The 16,392-nt window shown below is 41.4% G+C and overlaps 1 protein-coding gene across 6 annotated transcripts in view; it reads left to right on the forward strand.

The window, feature by feature from the left end:
* The window catches only part of KMT2A (lysine methyltransferase 2A), an 83,682-nt gene that overhangs the window by 14,486 nt on the left and 52,804 nt on the right, over positions 1–16,392 (forward strand). The window lies entirely within an intron of this gene.

Raw genomic sequence — 16,392 nt, forward strand, 5'->3', positions numbered from 1 at the left:
ATTGGCTTTATGGTTGGCCTGTAACATGTATGCTGGATTCTTACAAGATGTGATACTTGTCCCACTTTCAAGGAAGGAGCCAGTTAAGCAAATGGCTAAATAGGTCTCTGAACCAAAATGGAGGCTGGAAAATCTGACTTTATCACCTTGAAAGTGGCTGTTTTAAGAAGAGATACATGCAAAATCTGTTTCAAAGGCAGTTTTTATGGGATTTATTATATGAAATTAGAAATCAACAGCTCTCACCTTTTCTGAATCAGAACATAAGAAAAGGTATGAACCATTCATGTAGTTCAGCACTAGGTGGGTGAAAGCATTTACTCCAGAGCAGTGTGTTGTGTTAGATTACATCTTGCCCCTTATTGATTTTTATGAATTATTTCCAATCACAGGAGTGAGAGCTTTAAATAAAAGTTAGTATTAAGGATGTTTCCATCAAGGATGGAATTTTGCAAGGACTTTTAGTGCACAGAAACACCACTGAAACAAAAGGAGCTCTTATAAAGTTATGAGTTGTGTCCTTCAGCACTTCTTGACAGGCTGGGTCTTGTATATTTTCATGGAGGCTGGATTTGTACAGTTTTGGCTTTTTCCTTCTCAGAACGTTACAGGAGTGTTTCATATGTTTATGATTTGATTTTTAATGTTGTTTAAAAACAACATACAAAGGGGAACTATGCAAAAATGAGTCGGTTAGTTAAACAGAAATTAAAAGGTACAGTGACTAGCGTGAAATCCCTGCAAGCTGCGTGGACACTTTTCAAAGACACCATAGTAGAGGCTCAACTTAAATGTATACCCCAAATTTAAAAACACCGTAAAAGAACTAAAAAAGAGCGACCATGGCTTAACAACCATGTAAAAGAAGCAGTGAGAGATAAAAAGTCATCTTTTAAAAAGTGGAAGTCGAATCCTAGTGAGGTAAATAGAAAGGAGGATAAACACTGCCAAATTAAATGTAAAAATGTAATAAGAAAAGCAAAAAAGGAGTTTGAAGAACAGCTAGCCAAAAACTCAAAAGGTAATAACAAAATGTTTTTTAAGTACATCAGAAGCAGGAAGCCTGCTAAACAACCAGTGGGGCCCCTGGACGATCGAGATACAAAAGGAGCACTTAAAGACGATAAAGTCATCGTGGAGAAACTTAATGAATTCTTTGCTTCAGTCTTCGCGGCTGAGGATGTTAGGGAGATTCCCAAACCTGAGCCATCTTTTGTAGGTGACAAATCTGAGGAATTGTCACAGATTGAAGTGACACTAGAGGAGGTTTTGGAATTAATTGAGAGACTTAACAGTAACAAGTCACCGGGACCAGATGGCATTCACCCAAGGGTTCTGAAAGAACTCAAATGTGAAATTGCGGAACTACTAACTATGGTTTGTAACCTATCCTTTAAATCAGCTACTGTACCCAATGACTGGAAGATAGCTAATGTAACACCAATATTTAAGAAGGGGTCTAGAGGTGATCCTGGCAATTACAGACTGGTAAATCTAACATCAGTACCGGGCAAATTAGTTGAAACAATAGTAAAGAATAAAATTGTCAGACACATAGAAGAACATAAATTGTTGCGCAAAAGTCAACATGGTTTCTGTAAAGGGAGATCATGTCTTACTAATCTATTAGAGTTCTTTGAAGGGGTCAACAAACATGGACAAGGGGGATCCAGTGGACATAGTGTACTTAGATTTCCAGAAAGCCTTTGACAAGGTCCCTCACCAAAGGCTCTTATGTAAATTAAGTTGTCATGGGATAAGAGGGAAGATCCTTTCATGGATTGAGAACTGGTTAAAAGACAGGGAACAAAGGGTAGGAATAAATGGTAAATTTTCAGAATGGAGAGGGGTAACTAGTGATGTTCCCCAAGGGTCAGTCCTAGGACCAATCATAGAATATCAGGGTTGGAAGGGGCCTCAGGAGGTCATCTAGTCCAACCCCCTGCTCAAAGCAGGACTAATCCCCCATAGTTGCCCCAGATCCCTAAATGTTCCCCTCAAGGATTGAACTCACAACCCTGGGTTTAGCAGGCCAATGCTCAAACCACTGAGCTATCCCTCCCCCCAATCATATTCAACCTATTCATAAACTATCTGGAGAAAGGGGTAAACAGTGAGGTGGCAAAGTTTGCAGATGATACTAAACTGCTCAAGATAGTTAAGACCAAAGCAGACTGTGAAAAACTTCAAAAAGATCTCACAAAACTAAGTGATTGGGCAATAAAATGGCAAATGAAATTTAATGGGGATAAATGTAAAGTAATGCACATTGGAAAAAATAACCCCAACTATACATACGATATGATGGGGGTTAATTTAGCTACAACTAATCAGGAGAAAGATCTTGGAGTCATCGTGGATAGTTCTCTGAAGACGTCCACGCAGTGTGCAGCGGCAGTCAAAAAAGCAAACAGGATGTTAGGAATCATTAAAAAAGAGAGAGAGAATAAGACGGAAAATATCTTATTGCCCTTATATAAATCCATGGTACACCCACATCTTGAATATTGCGTACAGATGTGGTCCCCTCATCTCAAAAAAGATATACTGGCATTAGAAAAGGTTCAAAAAAGGGCAACTAAAATGATTAGGGGTTTGGAACGGGCCCCATACGAGGAGAGATTAAAGAGGCTAGGATTTTTCAGCTTGGAAAAGAGGAGACTAAGGGGGGGATATGATAGAGGTATATAAAATCATGAGTGGCGTGGAGAAAGTGAATAAGGAAAAGTTATTTACTTGTTCCCATAATATAAGAACTAGGGGCCACCAAATGCAATTAATGGGTAGCAGGTTTAAAACAAATAAAAGGAAGTTCTTCTTCACTCAGTGCACAGTCAACCTGTGGAACTCCTTGCCTGAGGAGGTTGTGAAGGCTAGGCCTATAACAGGGTTTAAAAGAGAACTGGATAAATTCAAGGAGGTTAAGTCTATTAATGGTTATTAGCCAGGATGGGTAAGGAATGGTGTCCCTAGCCTCTGTTTGTCAGAGGGTGGAGATGGATGGCAGGAGAGAGATCATTACCTGTTAGGTTCACTCCCTCTGGGGCACCTGGCATTGGCCACTGTTGGTAGACAGGATACTGGGCTGGGTGAACCTTTGGTCTGATCCAGTATGGCCGCTCTTATGTTCTTAAATTAAGAGTGTTCAAATAACACAGTATTTAATGCTATTAGGTGTCTCACCCTGTTTGGGACTTGTAATGGTTTACCAACAGAGAATGACTTTACATGCCATATATGCTACAATTGCCAGGCAGTTTGGGTTTGGTATAAGGTGGTATTTTAGCTTAAACTGAATTTATTTGCCTTTGTGGTTGGGCATAGTCTTCTGTTGAATAATATAAATAAATCTTTGTACTTATTGCTTTTTTTCTGCAAATACTTTTGTGCATTTACATTGTGTTTTGTATTGTGGTATGCTTCTTGCATAGTTTCTTGATGGGCAAACCACACTGGATTGTATCAGAACAAAAGTCAGTAGGACCTCCTTTCTGTGTTTTTTTCCCCCTCAGTTTTAAAATAGCTCGTTGAAAGTTGAGTCCTTGAAGTATAGCTATTCTCATCAGTCTTAAAATAGTTATCTTTAGCTCTGTTCACTGTATGGTTGAAACTGTGCTAGCAAGGACTATGTTTTTGTCCAGTTCTACTGTTTCTATATCAATGGTTCTTGAACTGTAGGCCATGAACTGTTGTGTTCATAGTCCTTCCAGGTACATTGCAGAATAAAATATTGAGAACCAGTCAGTGGGGAGGCTGAGAGACTGCCAAGTGAGCTGGTTTGTTTGCTTTTTTAAAAAAGTCTTAAAAAGTGGTCCTCAGGATCAAATATTTGGAGAGCTCCACTTCCATTAAACTACTGTTATGACAGGGTTCTGCATGGCATAGAGTTCTCCACCTATTGAAACCTGCCCAGTCTCCTTTCCTCAGAGATTTGGTCCATTGTTGTTCCATTCTCATTCTTTTTCTTCATCCTAGCTGTACAACCTATTGCTATCGGATAAGAAATTCTTTCCCACCCAGCAACTTGTAGCTGTGCACCGTCAGTTCCAAGACGCAGCCTCTGTGCCTTCAATCCATAGTTTGTTGTGGTGGTACTTTACAGGAGGAAGTGTTCTACTGTAGGTGGCTGGGGTGGAAAAAGTGGGGACAAATAGGACACAATTTGGATTGCTGAGGTGAGTGGGAGGCCAGAAATGACATAAAGTAGTACTGGATCAAAGCTTTGTGGGCAGGGAATATTGGGGATGGGGGAAGTAGTGGACCATTGCTGTTGGGAGTCGTTGCTAAACTAGCCTCCAGGGAAAGGAACTGAGGCAACTGCAGGGGAAGAGGGTTAATGGGGATCTTGAGGTAGAAAGTGAAACTAAATTGACATAGGAAGGGAAAGAAGGAAGGGAATTGTGGAAACATTGCTGTTCTGGAGGACTAGGGCTCTTATCTGAAATTGGAAAGGAATATAGACTAGTGTTCAGAGGAAAGGTTGGGAGTCTGGACTCTTGGGTTCTATTCTTGGATCTGGCAGAAACTTATTTTCATCTTGAGCATGTCCCTTACCATCATGATGCCACACTTCGCCTATCTGTAAAATGGATGTATTACTTGCCTATCTGCCTTCATGTTTGTCAACAACTTCGATCTAAAGGACTCTGTAAATACTTCAAGGATTTGGGAGCTCTGGTCTGTAAAGAATAAGCATCAGTGGTTTCTTGCCTGCACTTAGTACTAGGTTACAGTTTGTTTGAAAATGCTGTGTATCTATGTTCTTGGCAGCCTTAAATCAGGGAAAATGTATTTGGGACAAATGGCTCTTTGGGATAGGTTTTGGAATGTAACTGATCATATGTAGCTTGTGATTTTTCTGTGCTTGCGCTCGCGCTCTCTCTCTCTCTCTGTCTCTCTCCCCCCGTTTGGAGAGCATAAACACATGCTAAAATATTTGATGGAGTTGAATATGTAGATTTTCAACACCCACTCCTTTTGTCAGTTTTGTAGAACACTTCCCTCCCCTCCCTCCCCCCACTGCAAGTATTAATCCTTTCTAAGTCAGTTCTGTGTAACATTGTTTACATCTTGCAGTGAGCCCCACGTGTTCAAGGGGAGTGGCAGAAGAGACATGACAAGGCTATTGCTCATTGCAGTGCTGTGTGCAAAATATGAGCCCCTGAGTGATGCACTTCTGCAGCATTCCTTTCACCGCTCTGCTTGGATTTCAGTTTAATTCTATTAATCTAAAATCTACCTTAAATTTAGGCATAAAACCCCTGTTTTTTCTCTTTCGGTAAAACAGTAACTAGATCTTTAAATAAATTTTGTCTTTATATTTTTGACAATGTATTTGATGTGTATTTATAGAAGAAAGTGGTTGAGCTTTGTGGGTTTTTTTCCCCCAGTGTTTTTCCTTTTCCCTTTCCCCTGGCATCAGCGCCACAGCACTGGAAAGAGATTGTGTAGTGGTGAAAAACTAGCAATTTCTCTTGTCTTCCCTTTCCCCCCAACCATACTCTGTGTGTGTGTGTGTGCTTTAACATAAAATACAGAGAATTGTATTTCTATGTGGCAGTCTGGTATTCCAGTGCTACTTTGGGGCCTATACAGATGTTATAAATAAATTCGAATGTCAGCATAATCAGAGCTAAATATATCTTTCTAGCATTGAGTCCATGTTTAGATATAACAGATTTTTGAAACTAAGAAATCTAAATTTTGTGTTGGGCCTTCTCTTTCTGGATATAATTTGCATTATTTACCCGTCTTTGCAGCTCATATTAGTATTGCAGTTCATGGATTTACCAATGTGCCCCTGTATATTTATTGGTAAATCCCCAGAGGTCTGTGAAATGCATAGATTGCCACCTTATTCCATGAGAACAACACAGAAAGCAGAATGCAGTGACTTTTTTTGTATTTAATTAGAGCATTGAAAACCAGAGGCAATTTTTGCCAGGCAGGAAAGAATTTCTTTACCTTTAAATATTCATTTAAATCTTAATTTATTCTTAGAGTAGCCAGTAGTAAGAATTTATACAAATTATATTAATTTGCATAATTATTTTTAAAGAGACAACTCAATGGAACACATTTTGGTTCGAAATTTTGAACGGGCTTTTGTTCAGAAAATTGCGTAGTATTCTGTAAACTGTCCAGTTCTTTACTACATTATTATGAGATGGCCTTTAGTTGGACCTTTCTTTGTCTTGCTGAAGGATGTTTCAGCTACTGAAGGAGTTAAAACACACAGACTCCAGAAATATTTTATCGAGTTAACCCCCACATGCCTTTCATGTCCTAACTTGTGTGAAGACATGTAGGGAGACTTTTCCCATTGCAAACTCTGTAACTGGGTAATAAATGGCAACTTAAAAATGTAATTCCTGGTGACTGTAGACAGAATACAGAGATCACTTAAGCTTTCACGCTGATTTAGCTTTTTACAGAAGATTTTGAGGGATTAAAGATCTTCTAGGCTGACTATGTTTAGTGCAGAAGAGTTTCTTAAAATACCCATCAAGAGCCTATAGCATAAAGCCCATGACTTCAGCTCCTGGAATTATGTGATGACATCAGACTCAACTTTCATTTGAAGAAGAAAAAACAAAATCTCTAGCTCTTATGGTTGTAAGTAGAAGCTTGTTAACATGAACTAAGTGCAACGGATCTAGTGATGTTTGCACACAGCCTGAGAGAGTAACTGGGATGTGTGACGTGCTACATGCATCTCAGTATGGTCTTAACTCTCAGATGCACTTTGTGGGAGGCCAGGCCAACACCACCATGGAACTGTAGGACTTGTATATGGCAGGAGAAAAGTGCAGCAGGCCCAGTCAACCCATCTCAAGTAGGTACATGCCATATTCTGGGCTAAATATGGAGTTGTGGCTGCCACCTCTACCTCTCCAGGGGGAAGAGGGGACTCCTGATGAGAGAAGGGAGCCCTGTGCTTCTGCCTCTCTAGAAGTGGGGACCCTGCCACCACCACTTTTAGTGGGGTGTGGCAAAGCCATGGGGAGCTCTGTGTCATGTTGTGCCTAGAGCCCTGGAGTGCCTTAATTCACCCTGTCCCATTTCTGTGTCAAATAGATATAATCTGGAGTCTGCCTCTTGGAGTAAAAGCATGCATGTTGGGCCAATTTCTGACCTCAGATATGTATGCATCTCACATTCAAGTCATTTAACATTATATGCTTGTGTCCAAGGGCAAAATTTGGCCCTAAGAACATAGGTTAGTATGTATTGATCACATTCAGCAATCAGTTTATACAGATTTTTTTTCAAATATTTCCTACTGAGAATAACAGTTAAGCAGGTTAGTAGCATACGGTAGCTGTAAGCAACTGGTTTGACAGCCTTTCAGCAAAAACTCATAGGCACTGATGCTTCAGTGGTTGCAACTGGGTTTTGTTGCCTACGCTGCAAAAAATGGATGCGTTTCCTTCATATGTAAGGCATGTGTGAGGATGTGTTTCCTTCATATGTAAGGCACAAACTTACAAAGGTTTTGTGTTGTTTTCAGGCAAAATATTGCACCATAGACACAAGAAAAAAGCTTTGCTGTTGGTTCATCTTGTCTTCCTGATCAAGCAAAGTTGAAAATTAAGAGGTAGCCCAAGCTAATTCAGTGACTGGCCTGTCGGGTACTGTACTGGCATGGTTAGAATTTTTCTTTTCTGTGATTGATTGGAGTTGCTACCTTTTATTTTTAATCACTTACATTTTTGTAGTACCTCTTACCCAGAAGAATCTCAGAGCTCTTTACAAACTTAAACTGTTATAGAAACTGTACATTGAGGGTCATGACAGCCATCTCTGAGGTGTAATATTACACCATACAACAATACATAATAGTTTAAGACAGGAAGTAGAGAATGCCACATCATTTTAAACTGTAGAGGAACTTTAGGGAGGGAAATGTAATTGCCCAAGTTGAAATTTGGCTAGGACATCTGGATCAACATGCTACGCTTATGAAATGTACCATGAAATCTTTAATTACCCCAAGTGAATAGGGCTTTTGTTTAATATGTTGTCCAAAAAGTCTGCCTTAGCAGCACAGTGCCCCAAGCCATGTTGGAGTATTGTTTTTGCACTTTTCAAAAAGGAGTACCATCTACTGAATCACTGACAGCCTTTGTTTCAGCATCTAGGTGTTGCTTAGTTGTCTCCCATCCAAACATAGATTTAGCCCAACTCTGGTTCGCTTGTGTTTTAATCAGTTGCCCCTCCCCTCCTTTTTTCTCCTATCTTTTTTCTGCTGCAGTTGTAGAAAGGCTAGGCTGAAGAAATAAGTCATGCATTTTATTCTGAAGGCAGTGAGAGTTGTGGTCATTCTTTTAAAAAAAAAATTTTTTTTTCAAGAAAAATACTAAAACAAAAGCATCTCTGGAAAAAAGTTCTGTAATTTTGGGCCAGTTGCTGAGAAAGCTCTGTCCTTAGTTTTCAGATATATTATGCTTTAGGTTGACAGTTTCTTTGAAGTGTAGCTGTTGATAGAGATCTTGATCGCTTAGCAAGTGGTAAAAAGAAAAGGAGTACTTGTGGCACCTTAGAGACTAACCAATTTATTTGAGCATGAGCTTTCGTGAGCTACAGCTCACTTCATCGGATGTGCTTCTGTAGGTAACTTGGTCCATTGCTATGGAGGACCTTAAAGATGAGGACTGCTGTCCTGTAACTCGATGCCTTACGACAGTGATTCTCAATCTATTTACCATTGTGGGCCGTATATACAGCTCTCTGTGTGTTAAGTGGGTTGTATCCACACAATATATATATTACCTGTATGGCCCTGAGGATGTTACATGGGCCGCAGCTGTGTGCTGATTGCGCTGTGGGTTAAGAACCACTGCCTTACGATAAAGCAATCTGAGTGGAGCACAAGAGTGATGTGCGTTTCCATGGCTGATATCCCGCAGGTGGCCTGGTATTTGAGCTGCAGCACTCATTTCTGAGTAAGTAAATTGCAGTAATCCAGTCTGGGAGTCACAAAGGGGTGGATTGCTATAGCCAGAATTTTTTCTGACAACAGGGTACTACGATCTTCTTGGTGAAAGATGATTTCAGCAGCTGTAGTTATTTGAATGTCGAGAAACAGGGATGCATCCAGAAGAACTTTGAGGCTGTGGACTGAGTTGCCTATTTGTGTCCATGCTTGCTCAAGAATGGGAAGGTGTATAGTAGCTAGCTCTCCAGAATATTTAAGACTTCCCACTTCTGATTGTTGAATTTAGTTTCCACCAGCTGCTTTTCTTCCATTTGGTGATCTCAAACAGTGATGGGAATAGTTGGGTGATAGGGCTAACCATGTCAATGAGTAAAAGACCTGGGTGTCATCTATGTATTGATGTTTAAGTCATGATTTTCCCAAATAAGGTTAATGAAGTTTTTGAATAGATTGGGTACTAATGTACAGGTCTGACGGACTCTGTAGGCGAGCACTCTGATAAGGGAGGATAAGTTATCCATCACCACCCTCCAAGTGTGATCTGTAAGAAGGGATTACTGATAACTCACTGTTTTCCTAGTAACCCCATATACCTCTTCAGGGTGGGTTAGTAGTACACTGTGGTGCACAGTGACAAGGAACTCAAAGATCTGATAATATAAGCATAGATACCCTCTTCTGTCATGGGACAAAAGATCATACATAAGCATGACTAATGCCACTTCTGTTTCATGTCCTGGCCTGAAACATGGTTGGAATGGGTCCAGGATCTTGGCAGTGGGAGGGTATATCAAAGATGGCTTTTTGCGTGTTTTTTTTTTTTTTTCCAATTTAGTTTTCTCAGTTGGATACTGAATGATAACTTGCAATGTTCATAAGGATCAGTGTTTGCTTCCTTGTTCACTTTAGGGGATGTGGTAAGTTCCATTTTCATAGGGGTGGGTAGTTGTCAGGAGGAGACTTGGACAAACCTAAGGCCTGGTCTACACGGGGGGTGGGGGGATCGATCTAAAATACGCAACTTCAGCTACAAGAATAGCGTAGCTGAAGTCGACGTATCTTAGATCAACTTAGAATCACTTACTTTGCGTCCTTGTGGCGTGGGATCGACGGCTGCCACTCCCCCATCGACTCTGCTTCCGCCTCTCGCCGTGGTGGAGTTCCGGAGTTGACGGCAGAGCGATTGGGGATTGATTTATCGCGTCTACACTAGACACGATAAATCGATCCCCAATAGATCGATCACTACCCGCCAATCCGGCGGGTAGTATAGACGTGGCCTGAGCGTCTTTTACTAACCAAGAAGTGTCTGGGTCAGATTTGCATGGCTTCAGGACATTTCTTGTTACCCAAATAAACTTATACATGAACTTTATAAATTACCTAGTTTAAGGCACTGGTTATATAAGGGAACGTAAGTCTATTAATTCATGGATCTGATAGAGCAGAAAATCTGTATTGGAAAGGTTTCACTCTGTGTGGGAGCTCAGCTCTGATTCAGTCCTCCTTTGGTCTGAAAACTTAGACCTTGACTACACAGGAAAGTTTTTATATAACTTTATTTTTTCAGTATAAACTGCCTTGTGTCCACACACACACACACGTTTTTTTTCTTGTGTCTTAACCTGCTTTAAGTAATCTGCTTAGGAAGTGACATAACTCTGTCCCAGAATGAGGTATTACAGGTATAACATTTGTGTGACTGCAACCCTGTTTTGGATTAATTATACTGCTTCCTCCAATTGCTATCCCACACTACATTGTTTCACACCTGGAATGGCCTGTTTGTTTGCCTGTGGACCTCTACAGCTCTGGGGTCATCTTGACTGGATGTTACCTTTTTCTATTTAAATATTGGCATGCAGCCAGGTGTGCCCCTTTGTAATTCCAGCTCATGGCAAGTTAACAAACCAAGTCACATACCCATTATAGCAGCCATGCTTCTGGGTGATCCCATCAGGAGGCCCTGGACTTTCTTGACTTTTGGGGAGACGAGCACATCCATGCCCATCTGAGCAGGAATCACTAGAATGCCAAGATCTACTAGAGGCTGCCAGAACAAATGCAGGAAAAAGCGGTTCTATGGGGACACAGCCCAGTGCTGTGTCAAAGCAAAGAAGCCTCCGACAAAGCTACAAGAATGCAATGGACTAAAACAGGACTGCTTGTAATGCTCCCAATAGTTGCCTGTACAAAGAGGAGCTGGACTGGATTTTTGCAAAGGAGAACATCTCTGGAGTTTTGGACAGTTTGGAGTTGATCACGGAAGGCATCCAAGCGACCAGAAAAAGATTCTCCCAGACAGCCAGGGTCTCTTTGGCACACCCAACCCTGAGCCAGAGGCCCAGGAACCAAAGATGCCACCTGAATCTCAAATGGGGCCCCAGCCTGAAACTGTTGAGGAATGGAGTTGTACCAGTAAGTATTATGTCCTGTGTTGCAATACAACTGTAGAGGGGGATTTAAACAACTTTGTTCCAAGTCCACGCTGACCATCACCGTGTTGGGAGGACATTATGTGCTTCCCTGCCTGCTCAGCTCCCCTTCTTCTCTCTGTGTGCTCAAAATGGCATCTGTACTGGAGATTTCAAGCTCAGAAGGGTTTATGTCCCTTAACTATCAACTCACACAACCACTAGTCAAATAGGTTGCCTCTCTAAACCCCTTTCCATGCTGTTTGATTCTCCCTGTCCCTCATGGGGAACCTCTTCCTCCGTTCAAGATGGAAGCACTTTTGGGGTTAAAACATCAAATACAATAAACATGTCTCCCAAACAATGTAAGAGCAGATATAGAAAGAGAAAAAGTAATAGACTAGGTTCTTTGGCTCACAGTTTGATCAAGACCTTGTGCTTCTAGCCACCTTTACATTGTATGAGGTAAATTGCCAAAATTAGGCTACAGGGGCATTTCAAAATGAGTAGTCATTTTTATTTTTCATTCAGCATTGTTAACCCTTTGGGTTCAAACCAGTTACTGCATGAGTGTTTGTTTTGCAGTGCTCTCTGTGCTCCTCTTCAGTTGTTATAAAACAGAAGTTAAAGCAAAGAGAGTGTGCTATTTGGTATATATATCGCAAGACAATGCAGCCTTCTTGGTGCTGCTCATATTGGTGGTGTGCTTCCTTTCAATTCTTGTACCAGCTATGGGGGCATCAATTTGGTAAACAGCAGTGCTGCATATCTTCCTGGTTTGCTCATTTTCTTTTTGAACATGATCCTTCTCTGCCTCTTGGGAACACACCTTTGGGTAGCATCCCCCATAGTAAGCATAGCCTCCAGAGGTGCATGTGTAATTACTAACCTGCTCCCTTTTGCTCCCCCAGCCAACCCCCCCACCCCCATTGGTACAGGGGCCCTATATAAGGGGGAAGTAAGGTAGAAAACATCTTATCTCCAAACTCACACCAGACTGGACAGAGCAGTTGGGAATAACATTCTAAAATTGTGAAAAAGCAACATTTTATCATTTTGTATTAGGACAATAACTACTTGTGCTGTTTCTCTGTTCTTCTAGTGCCTGAAATGCTCTGGCCCTCACAGACAGGGATCTTATCAACTGCTGAATGCCTGGCATACCTCTGAAGGAAGTGAAAGAGGGCAAGGAAGGACAGGTTCACTGACCTCATGACTGCATTCTATCAGAGGGCCATAAAAGCAGAAGAGGGGAGGGAAGATTTCCTGCAGCAGTCTTGGAGGCTCTGAACAAACTGCATGGACAAGGACGTTCAAGAGGAGGGATGCTGGACCTAAAGGAGAGGCAAACAGCTCTGCTTGAGAACATTGTGTTGCTGTGTTCACAGCCACCAGCCCAGCCTAGCCTGGTCCTGATCACTGAGGAGAACACAGGATACTGGGGAGCCCCTTTTCACTTCTCCAAATGACAGGGCCTTCCCACACCATTCCATCCCAGAACAGCGAACAGTTCCTACTCTTCTACCTTTTGCTTTTTTGTGGGCCCTTAAGCACAAACTTGTGTGCACCTGGCACTTTAGTCATGGTTCTGCCACAGTTCCACTGGTTTTAAGTTTGTAGTATAATGATGAATCAATAAAGGTTTTTAATATGTAAAACTCCACTGAAAAATTTAATTGAGGTATTGCTTCTCCCTAATAATATCTTTACACAAACACCTTTCATTCATTTTCTTGGTTACAGTACACTACTTTTCCACCAGTACACTCTGGCCTGAAAGTTGGACCAAAACACACCCTTTACCCTGTTTCCCTGACTAGTTGGAGCACCTTGTGGAAAGGCAGCCTTTTTGGCTGTTCATAATGTACAGAAATCTCTCCACCTTGTTCTCCCACCCACTGGTGAGGATCTCTTGCTTGCTTTCTCAGATGATGAGCAAAACAGAGCAAAAAGCACTTATCCCAATAGGCAAAGATTGTTCAGAAACATCCAGCCTTGGTATGAAGCACCTCTACCTTCCCTTCAGTCTTTCAAATGCACCTTCCACTGTCATTCAGCAGCTCCTCAAATATAGTCAACAACTTCTGTCTCATGTCCGGTATAAGGCTTCATAAGTCAGGGAACCAGAGGGTTAGCTGCGTCTCCCAAGATGACAAGAGGAATCACAGCACCATTAATGTCTGTAGACCTGGGAGAAAAAATTCCCTTTTTCAGGGCAGAGGTTTTAAATAGCCTGGCATCATGGATCTTTCCTAACCATCCCACGTTAATATTAGTAAACCTTGCACGAGGATCAACCAGGGCTTGCACCATGGAGAAATACCCCTTTCTGTTGACAAATTCTGAGGCCTGGTGTGGGGGGGGGCAGAGAATGTGGGTTAGGGTGCTTAAAAATTGATGATTTTTAAAAAATAAATACAGATTTTTGTATTTAAATTGGAATTTTTCTTTTTAAAAATAAACTGTTTAAAAATAAATCTGAAATTATGTCAACCTATGTTAAGGCCTAAGCTTCTTATTTATTAAAATTATTTAAATAGTGTGTGAACCCTCCTCAAATTTGAATGACTTGAAGGGTGCAGTTATATACAGAATTAGGGGGGAAAACATCTTTAACTTTTGAAGTCAACTCATGCTTTATAAATACTTCACAATGTCATGTACTGCATTAAGTATTTGTTATTTTCAGTCTTACAGTGGAGCAAATGCTGGTGTTCATATTTTTCCAAATGTGTAAGTATTTTCAGTTTTCGTTGTGCAGGAAAGCTTTTGCCTTAGTTACTTTTGGATTCAATTTAGCAAGCAGATTCAGAATAAATTAACTAGTCCAAATGAAGAAAATATTCTAAGTTCAGAAACAGGAAGTTTGAAAAAGCTAGAAAACTTATTTTCCTCTTTAAATCTATGAATAAAAAACAGGTGGGAGAGGAGGGGATGGGATCTACTAATTCGGAAAACTTGAAGGACATAGACAAGCTTTTCAAGGTTATTCAGGCACTTAAAGATGCAAGTAGGTGCCTTGTGGTGATCTTCAAAAATGCCTATACCAATTAGGTGCCTAATTCCCATTGACTTCAGTCCGTCAATTCACTAACTACAGTTATGACTTCTTTTGTTTAATAAATCTTTTAGTTTTAAATGAAAACTTTTTTTGCTTATGTATCCAGCACATTTAAGGAGGCTTTATTTAACTAGTAAAAAACAGTTTTAAAATGTTCTTTTTGTACATTTTTAATTGAATTCTATTTTCCATCCAAATGCAGCTTGACACAGTTTCCAAATTTAAAAAAAATCTAATAAATGTCATTAATCACTTTCTTGCATAATAAAAAAAAAAAGTAAAAATTAAGACTCTGAATAAATGTATTTCAAGCTATATAACTGCTTAAATAAATGTATAGCTATAGTGGTGCACTAAATTTGGTACCTTTTTGTTAATGGGTATATTTGGTTGCAAATGAACATATTTTAATGTTTAGTATAAACAGCCAGTGAGAATGAACCTTTGTGTAGGAAAATAACTAAGGTAAAATGCCAAACAAGATGAAGATCAATTATTTAAGTCAAGGTTTCCTGTTTGCTGAGTTAAATCATAAGTAAAATCAGTGATTTAAATCACTGTGATTGAAATCAATCCACCCTGGCATGGGTCCTGTCAATGGCCCCAATATAACTTGGAAATTCCAACCATGCCAATCCATTAATAAACTTCTGTGCGCTGGCAAGCCTTATGACCCGGGGGTAGCAGCACACTCTCAATAGCATGACAACAGTCTTGACAGTTGGGTCTAGCAACACCAAGCTGGTAAGCTACTGAGCAGCAGCAATTGGGGGTGGCGAGCTTCAAGATGGCCGTGTCCATGTGCTTCTCCCTGATGAGGTGAACTCTCATGTTGGTGTTCTTTTATTGTCCCTGTGTGCTGAGCTCTGCACAGATCTTAGGGACAGTAACTGTCTGCATCGTGAAGTTGTGCTACCGTTTCTGGTCATCCCAGTTCTGCAGCACTGTCCTGTCCCACCAGTCAGTGCTGGAAGGCCACACCCAGAAATGGTATTTTATCAAGTGAAGCTGTTCCAGGAAAACGCCCTGCCAAAGTATCAGCTCAGTTTTTTCATCCTTCTCCTCATCTAGCCATCTCACTGTGTCTGTCTCCCAACCCATCCAAAGCCGTTCAGTATTATGAATGATGAAACATTTGGTGGAGCAGTTTGTTTCTGTTAATGATTCTCAGGATTGCGGTATTCAGTAGTGTTTCCTCGACTGCAGTTTGAAAATAGTGCTGGCTTGCAAAAAACAGTTGAAATTATGGGATGACAGGAGAGGAATCCTGGGACTTTAGTTTGAGCCCATGTGCCAGAATTTCAGTAGGTTCCAGTGGACCTTCCACAGTGCAGCATGACAAAAATCCCAGAATGTGTAGGGTCTTGCAGCAGAACATTACACCATGGGTTATTTGCCCAGAATGCTGTGTGGTTATTTTTCAAAAGCACAGAGCTGTGTGGGCACAGTGATTCTGAAGGGAAGTAGTTTAAGTTGGCATAAAAATGTGGTGTGGACACATACAGTATAGTTATACTGGTATAATTGTAGTAGAAAAACTTACATTCCAGTGCCAATAAGCCCTTAGGGCTGGGGTGGGCAAACTTTTTGGCCACATCTGGGTATGGAAATGTATGGCGGGCCATGAATGCTCATGAAATTGGGGGTTGGGGTGCAGGAGGGGGTGAGGGCTCTGACTGTGGGTGTGGCCTCTGGGGTGGGGCCAGGGATGAGGGGTTGGGGGTGCAGGAGGGCGCTCTGGGCAGCGCTTACCTCAAGCAGCTCCCAGAAGCAGCAGCATGTCCCCCTTTCGCCTCGTATGCGGAGGCGTGACCAGGCAGCTCTGCGCACTGCCCCGTTTGCAGGTGCCGCCCCTGCAGCTCCAACTGGCTGCAGTTCCCAGCCAATTGGAGCTGCAGGGGTGGTGCTTGGAGTGGGGGCAGCATGTGGCGCCCCCTGGCTGCCCCTACATGTAGGAGCTGGAGCGGGCACATGCTGCT

Source organism: Lepidochelys kempii, chromosome 22 (genome assembly GCF_965140265.1).
Source record: "Lepidochelys kempii isolate rLepKem1 chromosome 22, rLepKem1.hap2, whole genome shotgun sequence".
Taxonomy (NCBI): domain Eukaryota; kingdom Metazoa; phylum Chordata; order Testudines; family Cheloniidae; genus Lepidochelys; species Lepidochelys kempii.